Source organism: Spermophilus citellus (genome assembly GCF_964194105.1).
Source record: "Spermophilus citellus genome assembly, chromosome: 3".
Classification (NCBI taxonomy): domain Eukaryota; kingdom Metazoa; phylum Chordata; class Mammalia; order Rodentia; family Sciuridae; genus Spermophilus; species Spermophilus citellus.
In genome coordinates, this window is record NC_138184.1 from 215,250 (window position 1) to 221,109 (window position 5,860).

The window sequence follows — 5,860 nt, forward strand, 5'->3', positions numbered from 1 at the left end:
TTATTCCCAAATGGCTCAGAAAAGCATGTTCTTAGGGCTGGGGTTGTGGCTCAGTGGTAGACTGCTTGCTGAGCACGCATGAGGCACTGGGTTCGATCCCCAGCACCACATAAAAATTAAAAAAAAAAAAAAAAAAACATGTTCTCATCTACAATCAGTGATAACAGCAATGGGGGCAAAATACCAATATCTGGATCTGGAAATGGGTATGTTAATTATTCTGTAAGCATGAAATGATCTTCAAATAAAAAGCAAAAGAAATAAAGCAGAAAATAAAGACCACTTGAGGTTTGAACTGAGACCTTGGGAGAACTTGGCCAGCAGTGGGTGGGGGTGGGGGTCCCAGCAGTTGGTCAGCCAAGGTGAAAATGGAGTCCAGAAGGGACTTGTGCTGGAGAACTTGCTGGGCAAGTGCATCCCTGGAGTTTCTGGTGGCACCTCTGCTCCTTCCAACTTCAAGTTGAGGGCTTGTTTGGACCACCACAGGGATCCAGAAGCTGGGGATGAGGTCTGGGTCGGTGAACCATGGAAGCCTCTAGAGTGGTGGAGGGAGAGCAGGCATGCAGGTAGATAACCCAAGGCTGCAGAGAATCTTCTGGGTCTTGCCATCAGCTGAGGACAGCCACCTTGCCAGACTTTCCAGGAGGCTGCCACATCAGCCAAGATTGAGTTGGAGTGTAAAAGTCCAGCCACCGGGACCCCTGAGGCATCAGCTGGCTCCCCCTTCCCTCTGTGCAGCATGCTCCCCTGACGGGCACTGAACCCAAGGGTAACCCCTAGTTCTTCCTGCACATCATCTGTTTCAAAAGTCTGTTTCCAAAAATAAAGGAAAGAAGGAAGGAAGGAGGAGGTTACATAAGGAACCAATCAAATACAAATTAATAGATGAGCTAAAAACAAATCTAATAGAGAAAAGAGAAGCAGGGGACAGGAGGGCAAAGGGGGCTTATGAACTGAAATCAATTTTCATGCACATGAGTTTCTCAGGGTAAACCCAACTAATATGTATAACCATAAAACTCTAATTAAAAAAAATTTTAAAGTCTGTTTCCAGAGGGCTGGGATTGTGGCTCAGTGGTAGAGCTCTTGCCTAGTATGTGTGAAGCACTGGGTTCAATCCTCAGCACCACATAAAAATACATACATAAAATAAAGGTATTGTGTCCACTATAACTAAAAATATATTTTTTAAAAAGTTTCCAGGAATCTAACCTGTGACACAAAACTTGACTCATGCATGTTTGAAAGATTTAAAAAAACAAAAGGCCAAGCACAGTGGTACACACCCTTATTCCCAGGTACTCACAGGCTGAGGCAAGAGGATCAAAATTTTGACGCAGCTTTGGGAATTTAGGGAGACCTATGTCAAGATAAATTTTTAAAAAGGGGCTGGGGAAGTAGCTCAGGGGTAAAGTGCTTCTGAGCTCAAGCCCCAGTACTGCCAAAAAAAAAAAAAAAAAAAAAGTATCTTAGCCTGTCTGTGCCACTATAACAAAATACCAGAGCCAGAGGAGGTGGTTAAAACATTACCATTTATTAAAACATCCCAGCTGCTCAGGAGGACCAGGAGTTCAAGATCCTGTCTCACAGCAAACAAAAACCCAGACTGGATCATTCATAAAAACTGGAAACTATTTCTCACAGTTCTGGAGGTGCAGGCAGATTTGCTGTCTGGTGAGGGCCACATTTGCACTTCCAAGAGGCCTTGCTGTGTCCTCCAACGACAAGCACTGCGCATGCATGGGGTGGAGAGACCCTGCCACTCACAGCCCTCTGTAAGGGCGCTGATGTCATTAAGTACCTGCCCAAAGCCGCACCGCTCAATACAGTCGCCTTGAGGACTAAGTTTCAACATGAATTTTGGAGCTGTTGACATCATTCAAAGCACAGCAAGAAACAATAGTTTCAAGTGCGGCACAGCATGATGAAGAACTAAAATGAGGCCCCTGGACTTCCAAGAGAGGTAGAAACTGAGCTCAGTGGCCCCAGGGTGACCCAACCATTCCCTGTGAACTGGGGCAAGTCTGATTGGCTGCACACACCTGGTCACTTGCATGGGTCTCTATCAGTGCCCACTGCTGCCCACTGGCTCTCAGTGCCACATTACCCCCAGAACCAGGAGCCTCAGGGTGACAGGAGCCATCAGCCACAGCTCTAGAACCTGTTGCTCATGCAGCTTCTGAGGGAAGCAGACCTGCAGGTGGAGATTTGCCGGCAGCAAGTCCACAGGGAGAGCTATCAAATGAACCCACGGAGATGAAGACAGTGGATAGAGGCCTCACACTGAGTCACCCAAGGGGCTGCCTAGGGAGAGCCCCTGGCCACAGGGAGGCCATTCCCAGATGGGCGCCAGCTGCCATAGAGTCTGCAGCGCAGTATCCACATCACTGAACACATTTTGCTTTCATACCTGTTTTTCCTGAGAACGTGGATGGTTACCATGCTTATTTGAGCGATTAAATTACAGTTCTACATAACTTACTTAATTTTGTTCCTACACACCAGCACTATGTAATAGGAACATGTGGTACCTGAATATCTTCCCATAACTGCATTTTTTTAAGAGAGAGAGAGAGAGAATTTTAATATTTATTTCTTAGTTCTCGGCGGACACAACATCTTTGTTTGTTTGTGGTGCTGAGGATCGAACCCGGGCCACACGCATGCCAGGCGAGCGCGCTACCACTTGAGCCACATCCCCAGCCCCCATAACTGCATTTTAAAAAGAAATGGAGGGCTGGGGTTGTGGCTTAGTGGTAGAGTGCTTGCCTAGCACGCATGGCCTGAGATATTAAGTTCGAACCCCAGCACCAAATAAAAAGAAATACTAAATAAAGGTATTGTGTACATCTACCACTAAAAAACATATTTTAAAAACAAGAAATGGCACTTCAATAATAAATTTTATTGAAATAAGTTTATTAAAACATTACCTGGTCATGTACAACAATAGAAATTAAAAGTTGTGCATTTGTGTTAAAAAATAAAATAAATAATAAAAATAAGTCGTCCAGATTAGAAAAAATTTCTGTCCAACACAGAATCAGCGAATGAAATATAAAGGTATGAATGAGTTTGTTCCACTCTTTTTTGTTTTGTTTTGTTTTTTGATACCCAGTATTGATCCTGTGGTGCTTACCAAACTGAGTCAGATCCCCAATCCTTTTCTAAAAAAAAAAAAAAAGTTATACACAATACCTTTATTATATTTATTTATTTATATGTGGTGCTGAGGATTGGATCCAGTGCCTTGCCTGTGCTAGAGGAATGCTCTACTGCTGAGCCACAACTCCAACCCTCCCCAGTCCTTGTTTTTTTTATTCTTTAGTTGGACACAATATATTTTATTTATTTATTTTTGTGGTGCTGAGGATCCAACCCAGGGCGTGGTGCACACGTGCTAGGCAAGCACTCTAAGGCTAAGCCACAACCCCAGCCCCTCCCCAGTCCCTTTTATGTTTTGAGACAGGATCTCACTAAGTGGCTTAGAGCCTGATAAGTTGCTAAGGCAGACTTTGAACTTGTGATCCTTCTGCCTCAAGGTTCAAAGCCTCTGGAATTACAGGAATATTCCATTCTTTTTTCTTTCTTTTTCCTTTTGTGAATTTTACTTATTCATTCTTTTCTTTGTCAGAATTTTTTATTTGTTCTACTGCTATGCATGACAACAGAATGCATTCCACTTCACTGTACACAAATAGAGCATGACTTTTCAGTTCTCTGATTGTGCGATGTAGAGTGTACCATTCGTGCAATCGTGTATGTATCTAGGGTAATGATGTCCATTCTTTTTCAAATGGACTCCAGGAAATGGTGCTGTTTCTCAGTCTTATGTAAAATACTATCAGCAGACTCAAGTAGCACTGCCTGAGATCACAGGCTGCAGTGACATCGTCTATCGTCATTATCACAGGAGGTAGTGTTGGCTTACTGTGCCAGGGCTCGCGTCCCTCACCCGAGCTCCTGCTGACTCAGAGTTTCCTGGAGGTCCTGTGGCTCTGCCCCTCCCTCTTCCTGGAGCTGTCCGCTTGCTGGGCGGGTGCCAGCGCATCGGTGCCGCTCCCATTTCCCTCAACCCCTCGCCCCTGGACCTGCCTCTGCCTAGTGTGACAGCCAGCACTGCCTCCTGGAGCTGCTCCGCTGGCCCTCTTCACCTCTGCGGTGCCCGCCCCCAACCGTGGCCTGACTGTCTCTGTGCTCCTGGAGCGCTCTCTGCCCTCAGGAGTGTGGATGCCTGCTCTATTCTGGCAGCAGTGTCTCCTGGAGGATTTGGAGGACACAGTCCATGTGTGTGGCGTCCCCTTTCCCAGTCTCCACATCCCTAGCTGTCCTGGCCCCTCTGATGACGCTGCACCCAGGTGACCGCGCCTTCCTCCTGTCCTCAGTGCTGCTGCACTGGAGCGTGAGAGCCATGTGGGCCTGCAGCAGGCTCTCTCAGGTCTCTCCTGCCCTCCGGTGACTCAGGGACCTGCCTGGCTCTGGGGCACTGAGGCGATGGTTTCGTTCATTTATCTACATCTGTGTTTTCTGTTTTGCAGTCTTCATTTTACCCGCTGTGTGTTTCTCCTAGGAGCCCCTGAGCTGTGAGGAGGCCTGTTGGACCTGGGCTCAGCCTCCTCTGCCTCTGCTCCGCAGCTGCTGCTGGTGGTTCAGCAGCGCAGCTCAGCGGAGGCCACGCCCCACCCAGCCGGCTCCCGGTTTCCTGGGTAACTCCTCCTCAACCCCGCAGGCCCTCCTTCCCGTTCTGCCCGGCTGAGTCGGGGACTTCTGCCTCTGGGGGTGTGCACACCTCACCAGCTGCTGGTGGCCATCCCCCTCCTCGGCGCCCCGAAGCTAAGCACACCCTGCCTGCCCCTCCTCTTCAGGGTCCAGGTTTCATTCTGCTTCTTATCTGTGTGAGGCAGCCTCTAACAAGAGAGCGGCCCCTGGATGTGGACACCATTCACTTGAAACATCTCGTCTTGTTTTGAAGGTTACAGTGGAAGACCCCCGCTCTGTTTCTCTTCGTTGGTGGGATTGTAGCCCTGGAGTCACAGGCAGGACAGCCTGTGTGTCTGAGGATAGGCTGGGGGGCAGGTCTCTACCGGTGGGAACTGGCTTTGGGGCTGACTTCCAGAGCCCCTTCCTCAGCCTCTCCCTCATCTTCTCGCTGTCGCACAGCCCTGCTCTGTGCCACAGTGGCCTCTCCTGGAGTGGACATACTCTGGCCCCCAGTGCTGTCCAGCAGGCAGTCGGGATAATTCCCGGGATTGCCACGGCTCTCCAAAGTCTTTGCCCCCGCAGGGAACATCTCTCAGTGTCGGGGACAGGCCCTGGCTGAGCTGGCTGGTCCTGCGTGCTCCTCCTCACCATCTGCTCCAGGTGCACCCCCCCCAGAGGCACAGAGATGAGCCCAGTCTCCTTCAGGGAGGCACCCAGAGCCACCCGGTTGGGGCTTTGTCCATGGTGGTCCGTGGCGAAGTGGGGGCGGGAGGAAGAGCAAGCCTCTGCACACACTCACCCACGTGCCCTGAGTCTGTGAGCCAGCAAGTGCCCCCGAGGACAGCAGCGGGGGCGTCTGGGCCCCCAGGCTAGGTGGGTGCTGTCGGGTGGGCACAGGGCCACCTGAGGGTCGGCTGGAGCACAACTGCGGCCTACGGTAGGAGGACCCTCTGGGGCTGCTGATGTGAAAGGGCTGGTGGGCGGCAGCGGTAGGCTGGGGCGAGACTGGGGGTCAGGTCTCTGGAGCCCCCTCTTGCTCTCTGCTGCCTGCACCTCTGCTGCTCTCTCCACCACGAAACCCTGCCTCACCTCGGTCCCAGGGCACGGAGCCCTCCGACCATGGACGGAACCTCTAAAACCAGGAGCCGAATGAACTTCT